Here is a 25,349-nt window from a genome sequence, read left to right on the forward strand (position 1 = left end):
TGCTTTAGATATAAGAACATGATGCTACAAGCTTTGAAAAAATGAAATGGAAGCAGTAAAGAGCAAAATTAGAAAATGCCAAAAATCAGATCAATGAATTTGAAGACAAGCTCAAAAATACTTTAGAATTCTGAGGAAAATTATAAAAATTGAATAAGATGAAAAAAAACAATGGTGTATTAGAGTTGGGTTATCTAACCTTAAAAAGAAATGATGAATAATAATAAAATATTTTTTCCAAGATCTAGAGAACCAGTATTCTTATTTTTTTTTACTATTTTTAGTCATTTTGAAAGTATTTTTATCAAACTAATAAGTGTATATATTTATGGGATACAGTATGGTTTAATGGAATAATAAAATCATGGCAACTAACATATCCATCATCTCACCTACTTATTTTTCTTGTGTGTATGGTGAAAGTATTTAAAATTACTCTTTCAGCAATTTCGAAATATATATTAACAATAGACACCTAGTGTGCAAATAGGTCACTAAAACTTATTCCTCCTGTTTAACAAATTTTGTATACTTTGACCAATATTTTTTGTTTCCCCAAGCTTCTCCTTACCTCTGGTAATCTCCATTCTACTCTCTGAATTTATATATGTGACTTTTTAGATTTGCATATAAGTTCATGCAGTATTTACCTTTCTGTGTCTGGTTTATTTGGCTTAGCATAATGTCTTCCAGATTCATCCATACTATAGCTAATTGTAGAATATCCTTCTTTTAAGGAATATTCTATATTCTTTTAAGGAATATCCTTCTATTAAGGCTGTAGAGTATTCCATTGTGTTCATATACTTTTTTTCATTCATTCATTCATTCATTGACATGCACTTAGGTTGTCTCTATATCTTGATTCTTATGAATAATGCTGCAATGAATGAGGGAGTACAGATACCTCTTTAAACGATAAATTTCAATTCCTTCAGTTATATACTCAAAAGTAGGATTACTGAAGCATATGATAATTCTATTTTTAGTTTTTAAACTAATTTCCTTACTTACTATTTGGCTGTACTAATTATATTCCCACTAAAAGTACACCAGGGTTCCTTTTATTCCCCATTCTCATGAACGCTTGTTATCTTTCACCCTTTTATTGTAGTCATTCTAATTGGTGTAAGATGATATATCATTATGGTTTTAATTTGCAATCCCTGATGATTAGAGATGTTGAACATTTCCTCACACGTCTGTTGATCATCTGCATGTCTTTATTTGAGAAATGTCTGTTAGCTTGAAATATGTTGCTTGGAGAACTGTGGAGTCTCTCTACTCTGTATTTTATTTCAGTAGAGCACTATGTCATGATCCTGGAAATCTGGGTCTCACATATGTTGCTTGCCAGGGAAGGTGGCTTTGGACAAATCATTTAGCCTCTTAAGCCTCAAGTTCTTCATCAGATTAAAAATATAAGGGAGAAGAAGAGAGAAAGGAAGAGAAAAGTTTGAACCAGATGGTTTTAGCACAGTTGCCTTAAGCATTAGATATGGTCCAAGAGAGAAATAGGAGGGAAGGCATAAAATCTAGACAGCGGAGATAATGGAACCATTTAATGGGAGTGGGCTGAAGAGGGGGTGGGGATATACAGGCAATCTTGCCACTGTCCATAGTGCTTAACCATCATTGTTGTGTCTGAATGCCATTTGGAGGAGTCAGAAATTGCTTTCATAAGCAATATGGAGATCTGACCATTTTAGAGCAGAACAGTGACACCCTAAGCTCTTTCACAACTATGAATTTAACTACCACATATATGCTGACAATTCCCTAACCTTTATCTCTAGCATTGACCTTGCTTTTGTTATCTCAATGCATAATTTTAACCATCTGCCAAACATCACCTGATCTTACTGCATTGACCTGGCCAAAGTAAACTTGTCATATTCATTGATGACCCTGCTTCTTCCCCTATATTTTCTATCTTGATTAGTGGCACCAAAATTTATTCTCTGTGCCAAGCCAAAGACATAGGACACTTAGATGATTTAACCATGCCCACCACCTATAATTAACTGATCACCAGATCCTCCTGATATTGCTTTAAATACATATTGCATTCATCTCTTTTCTCCACCCCATGGTCACTGCCTCTATTTATATTCAAACATTTCTTGCTTGGATGATTATAGCATCGTTTTAATTAATCTCCTTCTCTTGAATTTTGCCCCTGTACACTTATACATACAATCAAGTTGTTTCCTTGCTAAACACCTTCTCTGGCTCTATTTGATTACAGCACAAAATCCAAGTTACACAGAATGACACTTCATCCTAAAACAATATATTAGGGAGTTCCCCATGGATCAAAACCTGTGAAAGAATGGAGGCGGCTGGGGTGGGCAGAGGTACAAGTTGAGCTGTGATCCAGCCCCAACAAAGGCTTCTCAGCCTACCACATATGTAGCTCTATAGCTGGAATGGCCATCCAGAGTTGTTCCAGGTTGGACCAAGTGGGCCAGGGATTCATGGATCATGCATTGGATGCAATATATCTCTGAAAGGAAGTATGGCTTTTGACAATACTATATTTTGAGGATTATTTTCTGGCAGCACACCCAGAAGCTAGATGAACAAGTCCTTCATTTCAAAAGGTAGAATTGAACAGCATTATCAGAAATTCCACCACACACTTGTGTATCTCTACACATCCTCCTCTGCTTCCTTGGCCCTCTTCACTTATTTTATCATAGCACATACCACACTTTCTTTTTTTCCCTCCTTACTACTCTATATTCCACATTAGACTGTGAAATCTGTGCAATAAATGCTGCAAGGATGTAAATTGTTGTTGTATCTTTAATGCTTAAAACAACAAGTCACTAGACAAATTAGCCATTAAGCCAATGAATGTGTATTTCATTTCTCCCCATTCTTTATTCTCTGGTGGACCAGTCAAACCAAACTGCTTGCACTTCCCAGAATTTCCCAAGACTTCCTTTGAATCCATATTTTGCATTTGCTCTTCTTTTGAATTGAAATGCTTTGTCTGACATGATCACCAGCTGAGTGTCTACTTTTCTTTCAAGAATCAGCTCCATTGTCACTTTTGAAAAACTTTTTCCCAGGCACAATCCCAGTCCTCATCCTCTGCTTTCCACAGAACATTTTTGTATCAACTCTCACACTCCTGCTTTAATTTACATGTCAGCACTCTTTCTGGTAGTGGAATACCTTCAGCAGTATCCATTTTTGTTTCCTTAACACTTGAAGGGGATTGGGTCACCTTGATAAAATGTGATAATGATGAAAAGTGTAAGTCACACACTCCAGGAATATTATTTTGAGAATGGATTAAAAAGGGAGTTGTAAGAGAAAATTATTAGGTTATACACAAGGCATGTGGCTGTGGATTCTGAATTGACTATAGCTTCTTATTCCCAAAATTCATTTTTTCCATGTGCGAGATGAAGAGCAGAATAACAGCCTTAGTATGATGGTTGTTTTGCCTGGCATATGACTATATCATGTCAATTTATTTCTTATTCAATTCCATCATAAAAGCATCAAAATCAAATGCCTTCAGGGGGCCACAAAAATTACCTGAATGTGCAGTGAGCCAGTGGAGAACTACGAGTCCATTGGATATATGTTTAATTCAATTTAAATCTTGTGGTCATCAGACAGAACATAGACATGGGCTTGATGTGGCCTGCAAACCACCTGTCTACACATTTGAAATCTCATTTTCTAAACTACATTGGAACAGAGTGGAGAGAGATATGGACAACATTTTCATACTTGCAGAAAAAGAGGTACTTTGCATATTTCTAATTAGAAGTAAAATTCTTTCTGAAGTAGTTTCATAATGCAATAGGAAAGTAGATCAGAATTTCACTGGCATAGATAACACTTGGCACTCTTTGGCACTACTCTTTTTTTTTCAAAGTTTATTTTCTTCCTAAAAACTAATGCAAGCTCTGTATAAAATATTTAGAAAATAGAGAAAATAAAAAGTTAGGAGGTAATCTATCAAAATTCTACCTCCAAGGAGCAAACTCTACCAGAATATTAGTTTATGAGTCAGGTACTAGGAGAGACTGTAAAATGGTCATGCATACTCAGAACTAGGTAGCAGATAGGAAGGAAAATAGTTTGCTCCTGAAGAGTCCGGTTTCTGTAAAAACTTATGATCCAACAAAGCTAATAAAGATGTCTGAGATGACTCTAAAATGCCTGACTAAAACCAGATGTCCACAGTATAGGACGAGATGAGGAGGAGTTTACCGCTGCGTTGTTGTTGAAATGGAACTTGGTTCTGTATCCACAACAGAACTATTGTGCAAATGACATTTGCTTTGAGTAATGAATACTGGATTGACAGTACACAAGAGCTTTTGAGTCCAGTCCATAAAGAACTTTCACTGGTTGCCAGTGTCTTACCAGTAATTCAACATAGAAAACTACAGTTCTTGACCTTAAAAAACTGAATGCAGTCAATGTTAAAATTGAAAGATGTAGACTTAATAGATACCTCTTGAGAAGAAAATTACAATTAACAGAGCCATGGTTTGTTTTTTTAATTTTTAAATCAGGAACCATGTTGTGGTTTTATTTAGAGCATTTGGTGCCAAGGTATTCTCTGGCTCATCTGTAAAATCGTGAGGGAGACAGGAGTTAAGAAAGAAGGAATTAGGTAGGTCAGAATACTAATTATCAGGGATCTGGAATAAAAAGAAACTCCACGTGTTCATTATGAATAGTAATCAGACCCAATGTTAATATTTTCAAGAAAAAGACTTAACAGATTTCAAAATAGCTCAAGTTGCTGAATTTTTGTATTCTTGCAATTTTTCTTTTAATAGTACTTTGTATATCCCTTAAAATTTTCCTGCAACATAACTGGTATATTTGAGGATAGAATTTTAAGAATATCTCAGATGAGGGATTAGAAATTTTAATCCAACCAGGTGCAGTGGTGTATGCCTATAATCCCAGCAGCTTGGGAGGCTGAGGCAAGAGGATTGCAAGTTTAAAACCAGCCTCAGCAAAAGCTGAGTTGCTAAGCAACTCAGTGAAACCCTTTTTCTAAATAAAATACAAAATAGGGCTGGGTATGGGGCTCTGTGGTCAAGTGCTCCTGAGTTCAATTCCTGGTACAAAAAAAAAAAGATTTAATCCATTATAAATATGTTTCAAATATAGATCAAACTTACTTTAATTATCATTGTTAATAATCATTTTACTATAATTATTTCTAATCACAAAATTTCTTGCTTATAATTCACTTCATATTCAGATGATTTGTTCACATGTAAATAAATATAAAAACTGCATTGAACTTTTTTTTGGCAGTACTGGGAATGAACCCAGGGACATGGTATCACTGATACCAGGGTACACCTACAACCCTTATTTTTTACTTTGAGACAGGGTCTCACTAAGTTCAACCTCCCACATCACACAGGTTATAGTCATACACCATCATGCCTGTCTCTGTATTTCACTTAACACCATGTTGCTTTAAAATGGTTTTGTCTACATTAATATTCACTTCAAAATTTTTGCTCTTAGGAAAACAAAAACAATCAAGGAAGAATATTGTATTGAATCTAAGAGTTTCGATAACAAAACCAAGCAGCTTTTCTTTCAAGCTAAATATCATAAACTGACTTAATAAGTCTTTCACTTCATAGTCACAGCAGTTTCTAAACACAGGTTTACTAATTCATTAATTCCTTTTATTCCTTTTACTTCCCAGCCATGGGTTTTGTACGCTATGAACCCAGGTTATACTAGACATTGGAATTCGAAACATGGGCTCTCTGTAGGTAGACACAGGCTTCCCCTCCAGGGTCCGTAGTTTAATTCCATAAAGAAATTTTAAATAAGGGATGTTTCACCATGGATTAAGGAAACATGTAATTTGGCATCTAAAGCACAAGGATCACAAGAGTTTAGTGTCTCTCTTCTACTGCTAAATTAGCCATGTTTTCTTACGCTTCAGATAAGTGAAATTTCAAATAATATGTCCTAAAACTTCCAGCTAGAATAAAAATCCTCCTGTCTCCTCAACATACACACACATATACACACACACACACACACGGCTTGCTCTAAAGTGTTGCTTTTAAGTAGCAAGTAATTAGTACCAAAATGCTATTTTTAGAGTTCAGTGTTCCAATACAGAAATATGTCTAGGATGTGGATCTAGAAATTTATGTCTTTCTTTTAAGTTCCAGAGTGCTAATAATAACCACAGTGAATACAAGGAAAACAACAGAACAATCAAAACTGGGCAATATTGCCCGGATTTGAAAGAGTACCAGTTTTTATCAGGCATTAAGATTAAGGAAGTTGGAGCCATCAAGTCACTACTAAGAGAAGTTGTAGACTAGTTCTTCCTGGAGGCCTCCAAGGAGCCATTGATCCTGAATCACAAAAGTATGCAAATTTCTGAAGAATGCAGGCAAGATGATTTTGAGAGATCTCATACTATGACTACAAAAATCTGATAACTACTTTTTAATATAGTGCATTGTGGTTTTGCCATTTAAGATGGCAGCAATTTCATCAGACAGCTTTCTTTGGGGAAGACATCCAAACCAATGTCTGGGGAGGAATCTAACCTTTTTCATGCCAAGGTGGTGGAGTTTTCTTCCTGCCTTTGAACATTTTTATGAAAGGATCTGAACTGTATACATTTCTATATGAAACCCTTTTTGCATTTTACTAGAAAAATTGCACAGAATCATTTGGCCCAGGAGGGCAGGAAAAGTAACTGTCCCCAAGGCAGACTGCAACCAATCTTCCTTTTACTTCCTCAACTCCAACAGTAATGCTGGTAAATCGGTGCAGCATCCTGGTGAGTTTGACAATGATCACACTTTCCGGTCAACATATGGTGACAGATCAATGTCCATCAGTAGATTCAGTTTTTGTCTTACTGAAATAAGAAGGGATGCATCTGGGTGTAGTCTTCTACAGCTGCCTAGTTTCATAATCCTTATACTAGTTAATTAAAGGGCAGGATTCAAAAACATAATCAACTCAGTAAATGCCCTAAACTTAATCAGCTGTTTCTTGCAAATGTCAACTGCAGAGTAAAGAGGCATTTGTTGGCTCATAGGCTGCTCCACACTGGAAAGGGATCTTTCTAAAAACTGAGCCCTGTTTTGAGGGAGCCTAGGTGGAGGACCCAAAGCAACCTATTTTGCCAAGGTTCCCTTTTGCCTTGCCAAAACTGTCTTTCCTTTCAAAACACTGAGTGGAAAACAAATGTTTAACTTTTAGTAATAACAAATTCTTTTTGTTTAGTTTTCCCCAATGATTTCATATCTATACTAAACATCCATCCCAAAGGATTTACACAGGAAGTGGAGACCAAAGCTAAAACAAACTCACACCCTTTAAAAAAAAAAACAGCAATTAAAAATCAAAACATAAAACAAAACCTTTCTACTGAGATATAGTTCTCCTAGTCTACATTTAAAAATTTCACCCTACTTTTATATGGAATTTTTGCTCCTCGTGATTTTTGGTTCTCATTATTGGGGCCTTAACAAGCATGTGTAAAGCTTAAAGATATTTTGAAGCTGTAAAAAAATATCAAAAAATTAAGAGTGTACTCATAATGAAGAAAATGAAGCCTAAGTATTGTTTCTTCCTGCACTTATCCCAATAGGGCTGAAGTTTCTTCAGACCTCTGAATGGCATGTCTGTGTATATCCATCTCCCTTAAGATAGGACTAATAGTAACCCACAGCCTCATAATTCACATAGCAGGGCATTATGATGTACGTGTTTCCTTTCAGCTGATTTTAACAGAATTTAAAATCTCACTCTTCTACATTTTTGAAACTAAGAAATAAATATGCTTGAGGATAAACATATTTTGGTTTTGAGTTGTTTTAGCTTTTGGCTATGATGAACAATACTGCTAAGAACACTTGTGTGGTCTTTGTGTGGACGCCTACATGCATTTTATGCAAATTGTTGGCCAAGAGATCTATCTGTTCATAGAACATACAAAGACTTAGGCTCTTCTGCTCAACAACTACAGGGACCACAACTGCATGAACACACTTCCCACACAGCAGCCACTGTGGACTTTTAAAACAGAATATAGGATCACATCCCTCTTCTGATAACATTTCCCAGGAGCTTCCCATCACACTGAGAATGAAGCCTTTATTCTTTGACATAGCCTGCAGGTTACATTTCATTTCACCTCTTACTATTTCTCTTCTCCTGTTCAACTTCACTTATATTGAGCTTTTTGCTCCTCAAACATTAGGGCTTATTTTAACCTCAGGGCTCTTAGGTTATTCCTTTAGCCCGTAATACCCTTTCCTAATGTTCATTGGGCTAACTGATTCTCATTCAGTTATCTCCAGAAATGTCATTCATGTAGAGAAGTCTTCAATGAGTGCCCTATCTAAAGTAGCAGCCATGTTTTTCTATTACTTTACCTTGCTCTGTTTGCCAACTCAAATTCTGAAACTACTTATTGTTTACTATCCCCCAACCAGAGTACAATCTAAAGACATGTATATCAATCTTTTTTAATGAATTTCCAGCACCTAGCATGAGATGTTTCTTTAATTTTTCAAATTAATGTACAAATTAAAGGCAGAATTAGCTGAGCATGGTGGTGCATGCCTGAAATCCCAGCAGCTTGGGAAGCTGAGGCAGGAGGATTGCCAAGTTCAAAGCCAGGCTCAGCTATTTAGTGAGACCCTGTCAAACAAACAAACAAACACATAAATAAATAAATAAATAGGGCTGGGGATGTGGCTCAATGATTAACCACCCTGGTGTTCAATCCCTGGTACCAATAAATAAATAAACAAATAAATAAATAAATAAATAAAGCAGAATTATCCCTTCTTTTTTAATATTTCTATGCTCTACCCCTAGAATCTCCAAAAAAATCAGTTAGATCATGCTATGAATTCAGTGTGAATTGCTAAGTCAAGTGGACCACAGTTCAAACAATGACAAGTCATGTGCCTGATTTGGTCCTCAAGTATGTTTGTTTGATGTAGAAGATAACTGGGACCACATAGCTAGTATTTTCACTCACTTCTGTTTTACTTGCAGCTTCAGTGGAGAGTTCCTGCTTTAGTTAGCTTATCACCACTGTGAACAAAATATCTGACGGGAACAATTTAGAAGAAAAGTTTATTTTGGCTCACGATTTCAGAGGTTCAGTCTATGGTTGGCCAAATTCATAGCCCTGGGTCAGAGGTGATGCAGAACATTGTGGCAGAAAGACGTGACCAAAGAAAGCAGCTCAGACATAGCAACAAGCAGACAGAGAGCTCTGCTTACCAAGGACAAAATATAAACAACAAAGGCACATCCCTGTGACCTACTTTCTTCAGCCACAATTTACCTGCCTATAGTTATCACTCGGTTAATCCATATCAGTGGATTAATCCACTGAGTTCCCATCTCTCATAAGCTAATAATTTTACCTCTGAAAATTCTTGCATTGCCTCATACATGAGCGTGTCGGGGGCATCACATATCTAAACCATAACAGTTCCTAAGAGCTCAAGTTCACCTTCTCATTGACAGTATACCACCTCTCACAGGTACAGAATTATTTCTGTTTTCTGCCTTGGGGCATCTCCTATATTCTGAAATCAGTAATGTGAGTATGGTAGTGGAGAGGGATGCTCTTCAGGGCCATTATGTTCCCTAAGACATATGTCAGTCATCAACCATCATGGAACCCGTGTTTCATCCACTCTTTCTTCAAACAGAAAGTTTTGGAAGACATTTATACTTCCCAGATGTTCCAGGAAAAATAAGCCCCGTTACCTTTAGCAGAGATTTAGATAAGATCCTTTGGATTGCCTTCTCTTCTCCTGATTCTCTCTACTCCCTTACTTTTGGTTCTTGGAATCACCTCCCAATCCTATGATCTGAAGCCATATCTTTGTCTTCTCCTCTGCTCTCAGGGGAAGCCAGATTAGATCTATGACTTGCAGTTTTAGAAAAATGTAAATAATCTGAATTTAAGGCTCAAAATATTTCATATTAAATTCTGGGTTTTCAAATTTATACCATAGTATTCTGTAAGTAAGTTCATATATCATAATTTTTATGGCGTTATTTGCTAAGGAAACTTACAATTCATATATATAGACATTAGCTTGTTTTCAAACCTTCAACCTTCAGTTGTTAATAGGTCATTTTGGCTGTTCTGTGAGGAACTGACCTCTTAGGAAGGGAAGGATATAGGGAGCTATTTCTATTACTGAATGTGCCCACCCCCCCAAAAAAATTAAGGAGTTCTTCACTTCATTAGATTTCCTGTGGAATGGAAAATCAAGCAACTAGTAACCACAGTGCTAAAATGAACAATAGATCAGTGCGTGTGAGTATACCTTCTTTCTTACTAACACCGCTCAAATGTGTGGTTTCAAGGCTAAGGCAATTGTAACATGTGAACAACAAAGGAATCAGATTTTTTTTTTTTTTTTTGAAGTCCCAAGAGTACCACTCATTCATTGGAGAATTTGTAATTAATGAATTACAATAGTGATACATTCTCACCTTTGCACACTATGTTTGCTTTTAAGAGCACACCCTTTATCTTCCCACCTTCAGTAGAGTCCCCTAATTGTGGTTCTTGTCCCAAGTGTAGCTATATCTCCTTATCTCCTGCTTCTGATTTGTTAAGTTTACTTAAAAGCAAATTTTATGTCTGAAGTGACACTGGCATTTGATCTTATTTAGAATAGAGACTTGCCTGCTATTTTGGAGACCATTTTCTATGCCTGTGATGATACAATGCATCACCTTGCTATGCCTGAACCAATCTTGTAACTTGAGATTCCCAATTCTGTGTCTGGTATGTAAACCCTATCAATGTACCATGCCTCACTGTAACCCTAATACTCTCCTGCTCTTTTAGATCTGTATCTTCAGAATGAATGTTGAGAATATTATATCCAAATCTGTTAAGTTTTGAATGCACTAAAGTTTTTTCTTTCAGGAAATACCTGTATGCTCCCTGGTGGGACTGTTAATCTCAAGGCATCATTTCCCTCTTGCTTAGTAGTTGGTAAATTTAAATTTCATATTAAAATTATCCAGGCTGGCCAATTACAGTAGTCTACCCATCAATTCCAGAATTGGTTCAGGGATATAGACTAGGTCAATCATAGTCATGTTTTGTAATTTTCTTCAAAACCACTAGGAAGAGGTTAAATCTTTTTCTTTTTATTAAGGTTGCTATTTAACATAACTCCAAAACTGCTGGTGACCATTTTGCCAAAATGTGGGGCATTTTCCAAGAAAACTGACTTATTATATGGGAAAATGATGGATAAATATGAAAAAGGAGACATAAACAACAATAAAGAGATAAAACAGGATAGGCAGAATTAATATTGTCAAAATGACCATACTACCAAAAGCATTATACAGATTTAATGCAATTCTGATCAAAATCCCAATGACATTTCTCATATAAATTGAAAAACCAGTCATGAAATTCATCTGGAAAAATAAGAGACCCAGAATAGCTAAAGCAATCCTTAGCAGGAGAGTGAAGCAGGTGGCATCACTATACAAGACCTTAAACATCTGAACAAAAACAGCATGGTATTGACACCAAAGTAGATTGGTAGGCCAATGTATAGAATGGAGGACACAGAGACTAACCCATATAATTACAGTTATCTTACATTAGACAAAGGTTCCAAAAACATACATTGGAGAAAAGATAGCCTCTTCAACAAATGGTGCTGGGAAAACTGGAAATCCATATGCAACAAAATGAAATTAAACTCTTATCTTTCACCATGCACAAAACTCAACTCAAAGTGGTTCAAAGACCTATGAATAAAATCAGAGACCCTGCATCTAATAGAAGAAAAAGTAGGCCGAAATCTCCATCATATCAGATTAGGCCCCAACTTCCTTAATAAGACTCCTATAATGCCAGAATTAATAAATGGAATGGATTCAAACTAAAAAGCTTCTTCTCTTTAAAAGAAACAATCAATGAGATGAATAGAGAGCCTACATCCTGGGAGAAAATCTTTACCCCTCACACACCAGATAGAGCACTAATCTCTAGGGTATATAAAGAACTCAAAAAGCTAAACACCAAAATAACAAATAACCCAATCAATAAATGGGCCAAGGACCTGAACAGACACTTCTCAAAAGATGATATACAATCAATCAACAAATACATGAAAAAATGTTCGTCATCTCTAGCAATTAGAGAAATGCAAATCTAAACTACTCTAAGATTTCCTCTCCAGTCAGAATGGCAGCTATTATGAAGACAAACAACAATAAGTGTTGGTGAGGATGTGGAAGAAAAAAGTACACTCTTACACTGTTGGTGGGACTGCAAATTGGTGCAGCCAATATGGAAAGCAGTATGGAGATTCCTTGGAAAACTTGAAATGGAACCACCATTTGACCCAGCTATCCCACTCCTCGGTCTATACCCAAAGGACTTAAAAACAGCATACTATAGCGACACAGTCACATCAATGTTTATAGCAGCACAATTCACAATAGCTAAGCTGTGGAACCAACCTAGATTCCCATCAGTGGATGAATGGATAAAAAAAAATGTGGCATAGATGCACAATGGGATATTACTCAGCAATAAAAGGGAATAAAATCATGACATTTGCAGGTAAATGGATGGAGTTGGAGAATATAATGCTAAGTGAAGCACGCCAATCCAAAAAAAAAAAAAAAAACAAATGCTGAATGTTTTCTCTGATATAAGGAGGTTGATTCTAACCTTTAGTAAAACTTAACTAGGACACTAAGGGTCTCAGTTGAACTAAATGGTGTTCACGAAAGAGCCATGTACTCATATAAGGGGCAAAGAAATGAAAGCAGACAACCAATCTTTGCCTTCCAAAGCCAGCGGTAATACAATCATTAAAATAATCTCCAAGGATAGTATTCAGAGCTAAGGGTTGAGACTATATAGTACAATCTCCCCTACCAAGAGAAGATTCACCCTCATTCACTACTTTGAAGCATCTGGATTTTGTTTCTTCAAGAAAATAATTTATTTATTACACCAATTACATGAAAGCATAAAACTAGATGTCTGAAGTGAAAAAAAAAATAAACCTTCCAAATAGAAAAGGCAACAATGCCCAGGTTCTTTAACAGACTTATTAAAACTTCCCACTACACTCCCAGGCTCATGGTACAGCTGGCAGTGAGCTGTACCACTACAGAGGAAATGAGATAAAGTGAAGCTACCCTAATAGTAGGGGGCATGTGGGACTTTTGCTGGAGGCAGGGATAGAAATCATTAGAAAAAAATATCCATTAAAGTTTGAACTTTGGCCTTTTTGTACATTAGTGCATCCTTAGTACACATGCTAGACACATGCCCAGCTCATGGGATTCCAAATTGTGAGGTTAAGGCTATTTAAACCCTTTTAATTATCTTTGGATTGGGTCTAACAAATAGGCATAAACAGATTCTGAAGGTGGGAATCATGTGTCCCCAACTGTTGAGATGAGGTGGAAGGAAAACAGAGACCTCTACCTGAGATGATTGGAAAAACAGCTGAAATTACTACATTCCATTCAATGCCAGTTCAATGTTAAATTTTTAAATCCCTGTAAGAAAAAGGGTTTCTCTTATTTGCCCCTCTAGAGCAATAACAAGCCAGGTCTAGCACCACAAACAACATGGAAGGCATTGCCTTTCTTTTCCATTTCTAAATCTGAGATTTAGTTTTCATAGAGTCAAATATTTTTTTTTTAAATTTCTATACTTTGAAAAAGAGATGTTTTCCTCTTTAATTATTTGTGTACCAGCTGGAGATTGACCCAAACAATATTACTAGTAGGTGGAAAAACATTTGTCTTCCTAACTTTTAATATCATCAAAAAGTAAAACTTCTAAAAATAATGTTATTGCTACAAAATGCAATTTTTTCTTTTGGAATAACATCTCATAATTTGATACAGAAGATCAATGTCAACCAGGAAGCTCAGTGCAAATAATACAACTTGGCTCTGTTCAATTTGGTCAGAAAAGAGAGTTATTGGAAAGATATTGGTTAGCTCAAAAATTGTCAAAGATAGCAACCTTGCTCAGAGGCAGCACATCTGGGAGTACAACAAAACTTACATCACAAAACTGGTCCTGTGTAAACATTGCTACTGCTGCCACTTAGTGTCAGATAGTGTCAGCTTTCACAATTGACATTGTTCGTGCTATACCTTGGCTACTACTGTGGATGTGGCTGACTATGCTATCCTTGAGGTGTTCCCTCTTCTTATTTGCAAAATTTGCTCCCAATTCAAAGTCCATTGTTTGAGTCTAGAGCATATGCCCATATTCTAAGGCGACCTGGAAAGCAAATACCCAACATTTTGTGTTTCTGCAGTGAGTAGTGAGCTCTGACTCCCAGCAAGACTTATAAGATGAGGAACTGCCCAAACAGAAGCAAGAAAACAACCTAAGACCACTATAGTCCACACTTTTGCTTGTCCAGCTACATATATTCTTTACTTAAGTTAACTTAGTATGTCTACCCAATATGCTGCAGATATATCTTAAACAGCAAAACATACTTCCCAAAGATAAACTAAAATGTAATTTATTACTGCATCCAGTTTCAAGTTCAGAAACTTGATTTCTATTCACTTTCTAGTTCTGACTTAATCCCATTGTGATATAAACTATGGATTACGTTGTTCAACTTCATTACCACCACTCAATATAAAAGAATGGAGAGGAAGAAGAAATTTTCAAACTAGTTAAAATATAAATATGAATCATACTTTATATATGTATGTATATATATATATATATATATATATATATATATATATATATACATATATATATTTCCTTATAATTTACCATGTGTGGAATCAGTCAATGGAACAACATCTGAGTGGCAATTATGGTATTGTATTTTCATTGACTTTTAAAAATATTTTTCTTTTAACCTGTGCAATAGAGTAATATATGATGGAAATTGGATCTAAAATCATCTAAAATACTTAAGAAGTATGAAGTGAAAATTCTAAGTGAAAAGCAGGAATTACATCATAGTGCAGTAGGTGGTGTATATGTGAAGTGTGTGCACTTGTGTGTGTGTGTAAACACTAGTACATAAGTGTACATCTTATGATTTATGGCCTTGTAGAGTCAATGAACTAGTACATAACAAAAAAGTAGGAGTATATACTATGTATAGTATACCTTTATGCAATGATTAAAAATTTGTAGTTGTTATAGTGATAGATTCCTTACTTTACCATTCATTTGAAGTTCCCATTTCTTCCAGGACTCATCCTCAGTTTGTCAGTGTTTTTTGCCTGGTAGAGTGGTCCAGATCTTTATTCCTGAGGAATAAGAGCCCAATAGTTGGTCCTGTGTATGGAAGGTTCTTTTAGTCTTTCATTACAGTGAAATAAGCAATAGAGCTTATAGCCTTTGTCTTACCATGTGTCCATTAACCAGAAACAGAAGCAATTTTGAGATAAATGGCCATCTTGTGGCACTGTCCTAAAGAAATGTGATTGTTTCATATGACAGGGTGGAAGGTGTCCTAAGAGACCCTCTTTGTTCCATTCATACTCTTTCCTTTCCCTAATCTTTACAAGCAACCCCATTTACTTTCTATAGACAGTGTCAATTATTCAAGTAAACAGCATAATGCATTCTTTCCTATTTATTGAGTGATAAGAGGATACAAACATGGCCAAATGACATTTTCAGTTTCATACTTTGGTAAAAACATTCTTCTCTTTAAAATAGCAGGGTTTTTAGTTACATGGATGAGAAGGAAATATAAATATAAAATATGTGGTAAACTACTCAACTGGATCATTTGAAGCAATAATGGGAGATATTCTACAACTTGGTTGGTAGGTATATTGTACTTATGGGGTCAAGGAGTAGAACAGTTATTGGTTGATATTTAAGAGTAGGGGTTCTCACACTTCAGTGTGCATCAGAATTTTCTGGAGGGCTTAAACATTGATTGCTATGCCCATCTCAAGACTTTCCAGTTCAAAGTCTCTAGGACGTGGCCATATAACTTGCATTTCTTACAGGTACCCAGATAATGCTGAAAATCTTGGTCTTGGGATTACGTTTTGAAAACCATTGGTTCAGAAACTATGTTGCTTTCTATGGAACAGAATCCCAATTTTATAATTTGTCTCAGAGCTACCTCTTTCTGCTTAATAGACATATGGTAAGTCATAAGAATAAGCTTTACTGCTTATTCCATTAGAAAATGGGTTTTCAGATCAGAAGCAATGTTTGCAAGATACCATATTGGTGTGTAAGTAGGGGAAAGTTACAATTTGTCATTCAAACTGGAACACTTTTGAGAGTAATTGTGCTATTAATCATACCAGAACAATGTGGCAATAAACTGGGACTCTCTTGAGCAAATTGGAATGATCATACAGTGTATAAGATATTTAATATGCCCAGGATGATTATATTAGCAAGTGTCAGGAAGGAATGTTAGTCAGAAAAAGAAAATTTAAACCTCTCAAAAATTTCTGGTACAGTGAGGACAAATTTCTGTCTTTTCTATGATTATAGATAAATAAATTAACCTGCCACCCTACAGCTGACTGGCTGGGCACAAATGCCGCAGTCTGGCTGGGCACACAATCACGAGCCACCACACAGCTTGTAGATTCAAACAGCAACTCTTTATTCCTGAACTCTCACCAGCCGTCTACAATCATGTTCTGGGGAAATCCACGTTCTCTTCCCAAATCCACCTTCTCTCCCAAATTCACCTCCACTGGGCTTCTATCTCCAAAATATACTGTCTGAATCCTGTGAGAACTCAAGGGGAACTCAGGCAGCAGGATACGCCCTATTCCCAGCAGGAATAATCTTAAACCTTAAACCTGGAACCTAAACTGGGAACGCCCTAAACACCATTATCTTAAAACCAGGAACACCCTAATCTGCCTTGGTCCTTGAGCAAGGTCACGTACATTCAATGTCACTGCAACATGGGGTACGCTGGCAAGGAAATTGTCATACTTACTTGGCTAATGGCTCCCAGCATCTCCCCCCTTCTGATTAATTAAACAACAAGCAATGTGGCTTAAGGACCGTGCCTGGTAGGTTGTCCAATTCAACATATGGTTCTTACCCGTCATCGGAAAACTGACCTTTAGGCGTCAGCCTCCTGTCTTAGGTTGATACCACTGCAATTGAATCATACCCGTCACTGACTACTGGTCCAGCATACAGCCATACTTGTGGATAGGTCTATGCACCAGTGGGGGGTGAGGTTCTTTGCCTCACCTCTGTTGGCCCCCAAATTTGGCCTTGGTGCCAGTGGGGGAGTGAGGTTAATGTGGCTTATGGACCGTGCCTGGTAGGTTGTCCAATTCAACATATGGTTCTTACCCGTCATCGGAAAACTGACCTTTAGGCGTCAGCCTCCTGTCTTAGGTTGATACCACTGCAATTGGATCATACCCGTCACTGACTACCGGTCCAGCATAAGCCATTGGCCCCCAAATTTTAGACCATCACTAGCAGAAGGGAGGAGGATACAGAAATGCCACGACACCAAGCCAATTGACGGCTCCTTGGGAAAAATTGCATCACTGGTGACACCATCAGCAAAGATATGTCAGCACTACCACAATTAACATGGGGTGCGCTGGCAAGGAAATAAAAATTGCATCACTAGTTAATCACTGTCGCAGATGTAAGAATGGCCAAGCTGGAGCTCTGGATATCAGCTGTTATGGATTTGAGTCAAATCATCTTCTTTTCCATCTGTAGAAATTGTTTTAGTTAATCTCTCTGGAATCCAAATCGGCTGTTCTCCCTGTGGAAACACACAAACAAAACCCCGACTCCAGACAATCACTGGGTCAGGACCTTTCCATTGTCCTGTTAGAATATCTTTCCAAAGTACCTTAGGCTTATGTACATTTTTTGGATACATATGTCTTTCTGCAGCACTAAGTCCTTATGAATCCAAATTTAAAAAGTTTAGTGTAAAAAGCATTATTTTAAGTTTATCTTTGGGGGATATATACCCCCTTCCAATTCCCTTTTTGCTTTAATAAGTATATGTCTGTATCTAATAGTTGTCTTAGCTTTTTGCATTTTGTATCTGTAATACCTTACTTGATATTTTCAACCATTTTTTCTTATTTCTATCTTCTAGTTTTTTTTTCTAAGGTTTATATATTTACCCTTAGTTGCTTATTTTCCTCCTAGTTTTCTTGTTTCCTATTTTGTGGGTTTAAAATTCTTGTCTTTCTACATCTTTTTAATCTTCCTATATCTTTTTTATCTTTCTACATCTTCTCTCTTTTTTTTTTACCTTTCTGTACTTCTGTTTTTAAAGTTTTTCACTTTAAATTTTTAATCTTCTTTATCTAAATATCTTTTATCCTGTTATCTTCCCATTTTTTTTAAAGTAATGCCTTTAAGATTAAGCTTCTTTCCTCCATCATGAAGGCATTTTAACCACCTTTAATTTAACCTTTTTAAGCCTTCCAATTATCATCTATACTATACTTTTAAATGTACTTTTTCACCACCTACAGCTTCACTCTTTTAAAAGAGGGTTAGATTTTGTTTAAATCGCTTGAATGTTAGTTTACATGGCTGCCCTTCAACCAAAGGCTTTTTTTTAAAAACTCCATTGAGAAGCTTTGTCTCAATCTGCCATGTACAAATACCTTTTTCTTCTTTATTCCTTTCTCAAGCTTTTAAAGTAAGTCTAGTTTCCTCAAAATTTTTTTAAATGGCATTTTACAACTTTTACTTTACCACATAGAGATTATCTCATCTAGAAACATTTCTTTTTCTATTATCTTCCCATTTTTTTTTAAAGTAATGCCTTTAAGATTAACTAGGCTTCGAATGATGCAATAAAGCAATCTTTTTTCCGCCATGAAGGTATCTCAACCACCTTCAATTTAACCTTTTAAAGCCTTTTAATTATCATCTATACTGTACTTTTAAATGTACTTTTTCACCACCTACAACTTCACTCTTTTAAACGAGGCTTAGATTCTGTTTAAATCGCTTTAATGTTAGTTTACATGGCTGCCCTTCAACCAAAGGCCTTTTTTTTTTTTAACTCCATTAAGAAGCTCTGTCTCAATCTGCCATGTACAAATATCTTTTCTTCTTTCTTCCTTTATCAAGCTTTTAAATTAAGTCTAGTTTCCTCAAAAATTTTTTAAATGACATTTTACAACTTTTTACTTTACCACACAGAGATTATCTCATCTAGAAACATTTCTTTCTCCTTTAACCTCTTATATTAAAATATATTTCCACATCTTGAATCTTTTTCTATCTCTTTTTTTTTTAACTGTTAACCCTTTTTATAAATTCACATTTTGAAACAACTCTTATAAAATTTCTGATTTAGACAAATTACTCCACTTTAATAAGATGAAAGACTTTCATGTTTCTTATGACACTATAATACTATAATTGAAACCCAACTGAAAATTTTTCTACTCTTTGTATATAAATTACACATGATAGAATCTTAACACTTAGTAACCTTGTTTTAGCAAAGACACAGACCAAAGCAATATTAAACATTTTTCCATTTACCAATTTAGGAAAACACACATAATGTTTAAATATATTACCTTATGGAACTTAATAAGTAAAGAGTACTTGATTTCATATTTAGTGGTTGATATTTTAACACTTTAGCTTTGTAAATTAATCAGATGTCTGTAAAAACCAAGATCTTAGACAAGTGTAGTAAACAGAATTAGCCATCTCTTTCTTGTTGAAGAAAAATCCTTCTATAGGATACCATGATGGTCCCATTGATATACTTAATAACTCGTCTTTAAAAAGCCATGGGCTACATTTTTGTATTGTATCAACATATGCCTTAACTGTTCTTGGTCTTACTGGGGTGCCTCCTTCCTCTAACAATTTCTCTTGCTCGGAGGTGAATAACTTCAAACCTTGAGTCAACCATTTTCCCCGGTTTGCCTGAGAAAGTTCTAGGAACAGGCAACTTGAAATAAAAACAAAATAAATCAAAACAATAACACATTGTTTTTTGAAATGTTCACCCATTCTTTCTCTCTTCCTCAGGGGTGAGAAATTTCACTTACCTCTAAGCTTCAGAAGTTCCCCGTACGGGCCACCAAATGCCACAGTCTGGCTGGGCACAAATGCCGCAGTCTGGCTGGGCACACAATCACGAGCCACCACACAGCTTGTAGATTCAAACAGCAACTCTTTATTCCTGAACTCTCACCAGCCGTCTACAATCATGTTCTGGGGAAATCCACGTTCTCTTCCCAAATCCACCTTCTCTCCCAAATTCACCTCCACTGGGCTTCTATCTCCAAAATATACTGTCTGAATCCTGTGAGAACTCAAGGGGAACTCAGGCAGCAGGATACGCCCTATTCCCAGCAGGAATAATCTTAAACCTTAAACCTGGAACCTAAACTGGGAACGCCCTAAACAAGATTATCTTAAAACCGGGAACACCCTAATCTGCCTTGGTCCTTGAGCAAGGTCACGTACATTCAATGTCACTGCAACATGGGGTACGCTGGCAAGGAAATTGTCATACTTACTTGGCTAATGGCTCCCAGCAGGTTCTCACACTTCAGTGTGCATCAGAATTTTCTGGAGGGCTTAAACATTGATTGCTATGCCCATCTCAAGACTTTCCAGTTCAAAGTCTCTAGGACGTGGCCATATAACTTGCATTTCTTACAGGTACCCAGATAATGCTGAAAATCTTGGTCTTGGGATTACGTTTTGAAAACCATTGGTTCAGAAACTATGTTGCTTTCTATGGAACAGAATCCCAATTTTATAATTTGTCTCAGAGCTACCTCTTTCTGCTTAATAGACATATGGTAAGTCATAAGAATAAGCTTTACTGCTTATTCCATTAGAAAATGGGTTTTCAGATCAGAAGCAATGTTTGCAAGATACCATATTGGTGTGTAAGTAGGGGAAAGTTACAATTTGTCATTCAAACTGGAACACTTTTGAGAGTAATTGTGCTATTAATCATACCAGAACAATGTGGCAATAAACTGGGACTCTCTTGAGCAAATTGGAATGATCATACAGTGTATAAGATATTTAATATGCCCAGGATGATTATATTAGCAAGTGTCAGGAAGGAATGTTAGTCAGAAAAAGAAAATTTAAACCTCTCAAAAATTTCTGGTACAGTGAGGACAAATTTCTGTCTTTTCTATGATTATAGATAAATAAATTAACCTGCCACCCTACAGCTGACTGGCTGGTACCTTTGGGTATAATACCATATCAAAAGTTCAAGATTCACTGTTGCTTATAGCAAAGTTGGACATACAGCAATGACAGTCAGCGCTGGTGGTGGAAGGTCCATATCACTGAGTCTATGCATAATCTATATATATGTTTCTATGGAAACTTTTGTTCATAAGCCCACAGAGTGAACATGGGGATAGATGGAGAAGGACACTGACTAACATGTGCAAGGTGAATCATCTTCTCTACCTACTTATTGAATCTCTTCCACCAGAAGGTTATTTATTGAGTGTTATAGACTTTTGGCTGCAAAGAAATTAAAACCCTGGATAATTGGTATAAACAATAAAGCATTTACTATTTCACATGTATTATGGTAGCTTAAGAGTTGGTTGATTATATGGTTCAGCATCTGCATCAAGGATCCAGGTTCTTTCCATCTTTTTGATTTGCCATCCCAAACATATCACCTTGACTTATTTCATGGTTGTAAGAAAGCCACAGCTATTCTAAACAACACATCTTCACACACTACATCTAGAGGCTGTAGAAGGGGTGATTCCTATTTTTATTGGGATAAAGAAACTCATGGAAATAATTCCACAGTAAACTTCCTTAAACATCTCATTCGCCAAAATGGGGTCTCATGGCCCTTTCTAAGTCAACCACTCATAAGGAGAATAGAACCACCAGAAATACCTAGATTCATTGCTAGGGCAGAGACATAGTCATTCCACCCTCTAGCATGCATGAAATCACAGGGAAGATCTTGGCTACCTATACAAAACTGAGGTTCTATTCACAAGAAAGAATAATGGCTATTAGATTGACAATGTAATGAAAATGTCTATATCAAGGGCCCATTTTGTTTATGCATGCAAATACTTCTCAAACCCACTTGTTACCAGTCCTCTCTGGTCTTGTTCTTTCTGCTTCCATCACAACCTAATTAAACCATTTGTTACTGTCTATTAAGCTGTATATTTCCAGGAAAAGGCAAGATGATATGCCATGCAAAGTTCTAACCCACTGGGAGAATTTTACTTCTCCACTTTCACTTTGGTGGGACTGAATGGAACTGAATGGACTATCACAATATATTTTGTGAGCTTATTTTTTATTGTGCCCACTCACTATTCAAAGATAAAGCTATGCTAAAATTTTCTTTTTCTCCCATTAACCAAAGTAGATAATAGAGAACTATTTACAAAAGTATACTTGTTGGTATTGGAGAGGTGGCAGTGTGGCATGACCGGAATACTAGGAAGATGAGCCATCAGCACATGAAACTTGAGCTCTAAGGACCTGCTCAGATGCACTCACTTATATACTATTTCCACTTGGATGCCTCTGACTTTGTAACCGGGTAGATCAGGTAACTTTCAATTCATGATAAACAGCTTGCATTTCATAGTCACCTGGTTACCTTCAGGTCCCAGTAGCAAATCAAGTGCTATTCCTCCAAAGAATAATGACTGCTCACTGAAGAAGGTATAGCTTTGCTCTAAAACCCTGATGCTTTTTCTCTGAACCTCATAATCAGTCTTTTCACAGACTCATTTAAATTTGAGAACCACTGGTCCCACTAGGTCCTAAGGGACAAGTGGGACATTTCCAGCCTGGACCAGCTGCACAGCCTTCCTCTGAGCCCTACTTAAAGTTGTCAACTTTTCAAGTTACTTAGGAGAAAGAGCAGAGGATCCTACAAAATGTGGTATATGTTGCTTCTAAAATCCAAAGAGCAATATCAATCATAGGTCATTTTTATAGAGGTAGGAAACCAATACTACTAATAATAATAATAACAACAACAACAATAATACAATTTAAGCTCTAATGTAGTTTAAATAGGAAAAGTGGGTAAAAATAGTAATATGTGCACTTCTTTAAGTATATCTTTTGATTCACCTGTGCCTTCCAAAGCAGGTTGACACTTTCTGAATCTGGTAGATTAAAAATGGTTACAGTCTTGTTTGCAATTCCTTCCATCGAGACATTAAGCCTATTTTTTTTTTCATGCTTTAAATTTGCACTGGTCTTGTTACTTGCTTTGAACAGAATGCTGCAGAAGTGACATTTTATGACTTATAAACAGGCCTCAAGAGGCCTGAGCAGCTTCTGCTCTGCCCTTTTGGGGGTCTCTACACTAAAGAAGACTGAACCCATCTGCTGGAGAGACCAAGAAGAGGAGAATTGTGGTACCCTGGTCTTTAACCTCAGACTGCTTGCAACTACAAGTAAACCCAATCAATTCCATCTGAAGCAGGACGAGTCACCTCATCTGAGTCCTACATGAATTGCTGCCCCAAGAACTATGAACGATAAAAGGCTGTTATTTCAGACTTGTAAGTTTTGAGGCAAGTTTCATGCTGTGATAGATAATGGATGCACCAAACCTTTCACAACTATCATTGTTCCCTCACCTCTTTCTGTTTTTTTCTGCTGAAAAACAAAAATAAATTTTAGAACTGTATAGGAGGTGATAACCTAAGTAACTTCTTACACCCCTATGAAATGTGATATGACAGCCCAGAGCAGAGATTGGGAAAATGCCATTCCAGTCCTAAGTACTACAATACCTAATGAGCCCGTACTCCATGCCCTTGTAGGATGCCTTATGGTAGGAGGCACTTTAGGCTGAGGGTTGTTTGGGGAACGGATAGTGAAGATTATTATTAGATTATTATAAGCAAATCCCTGAAATATTGAAATAAAATTTAAAATATGCATCTAATTTTATCTTTATCTCATTATTCCTAATAAGTCTATCATATTCTATTGATCTGTGTTTCATTAGATAACTCATGAACATAATTAGGAATAAAATTGTGCATATGATAAGCAAATGCTCAAATTTTAAATATTTACACATGATAAGGATCAAAACATGTGGAGGCTGGGCCAAGAAACATGTTTGCCCTTTTAGGAGACAAATATAGAAGAGAACTGTACCTGCCATGGAATATAAATAAACTCGTGCATGCCTACAAGATATCATGTAACCACCATACAAAGACACTGGGAAGATCTCAAGGCACATCTATCCATAGTAAATATTTATTGACCTGCTCTGTGCTATGACACTGTAATAATCTGTTTGGAAAAATCAAAGATGGAATTCGAAGTTTTCTTGCCGAAAGTATATCCAATTCTCTTGGGGTTTCCCTTTTGGGTCAGACCTGATGTAGTGGTCTAAAAATCTTAAAGTTATTTTAGGGTCACTCAAAGGGTTTATACCTATTATAAAATGTTATAAAAATATCCCTGTAGCTACCCTGCCTCCTGAGTCATTCTCTGAGTGGCCTAATGAGACTTAAGTGGTGTGGAGTTTGTTCTGGCCATCTTGCTTCAGGTCCACCCTGGTGTGACCTCAAACACCAGGAAAGAGCCCAGTTTCAAGTGGAGTGTTCTCTGTACTAGGGCACTTTATCCCACCATCTGCCTGGCAGCTTCCATTGCAGATGTTCTTACCCTGATGGCTATTTTCACCTTTCTTTCAACTACTTTTTTTTTTCCCCAACTATTTTTAATTCACAGTCTTTTGGCTTTTAAATACCTACCACATCCATTTTCATGTTTCCCCCTCGAAGCTCTGCTGTGCATTCTCCTCTTAACCTCGCTCACCACCACATATGCTTTCCTCCCTTTCATATTTTCCCCATTCATGCATTCCCTGCTGTCCTATTTTTCTTTGTTCAATTCAGAATATCAGCCAGAAGCTTCCCTGTTGCTAAGAAACCACATCACCCACACACACCCTTTTCCACTCTCATTTCTTCTTCTGATATTAAAAAAGAAAAGAAAAGAAAAAAGAAAGAAAGGGGGGGAAAAACCCCTCATAGGTCTCCTCTCATTAGATTTTTGGCTTCTTGATTTATTGATAACTTGCCCCAGGCTGTGAGATACAGCACAAAATGCCCTTTGAGCTACACAAATTATGAAAGCCAGGAAGAAATATAATTCCTACCAAAGAAACAATGAAAGAGAAAATATTTAAAATTTAGTTTTAAGGCCTGACATGGGCTCATTCAGGGCTCTTGTATAGATCTCTGAATCAAATCCAGCCCTCCCCAGTAAGAGGCTTCCATTAAGGATCAAATTAGCTGACAAGTCCCTCTAACAGACCTTCATC

At 36.5% G+C, this 25,349-nt stretch overlaps 1 protein-coding gene across 3 annotated transcripts in view; it reads right to left on the reverse strand.

Annotated features, from left to right (window-relative positions):
* The window catches only part of Cep85l (centrosomal protein 85 like), a 231,621-nt gene that overhangs the window by 200,599 nt on the left and 5,673 nt on the right, over window positions 1-25,349 (reverse strand). The window contains exon 1 of one of the 3 annotated variants that reach the window (XM_058586244.1): window positions 15,232-15,329. The exons of 1 other annotated variant lie outside the window; for it this stretch is intronic. The gene's annotated coding sequence lies outside the window, so the exon portion shown is untranslated. Of the gene's footprint in view, window positions 1-15,226; window positions 15,330-25,349 lie in introns of those variants that run through there. One more of the 3 variants, XM_058586243.1, reaches the window with a different exon arrangement.

Source organism: Marmota monax, unplaced genomic scaffold (assembly GCF_021218885.2).
Source record: "Marmota monax isolate L192 unplaced genomic scaffold, Marmota_monax_Labrador192_F-V1.1 WCK01_AAM20220418_F8-fsc00140, whole genome shotgun sequence".
Lineage (NCBI taxonomy): Eukaryota > Metazoa > Chordata > Mammalia > Rodentia > Sciuridae > Marmota > Marmota monax.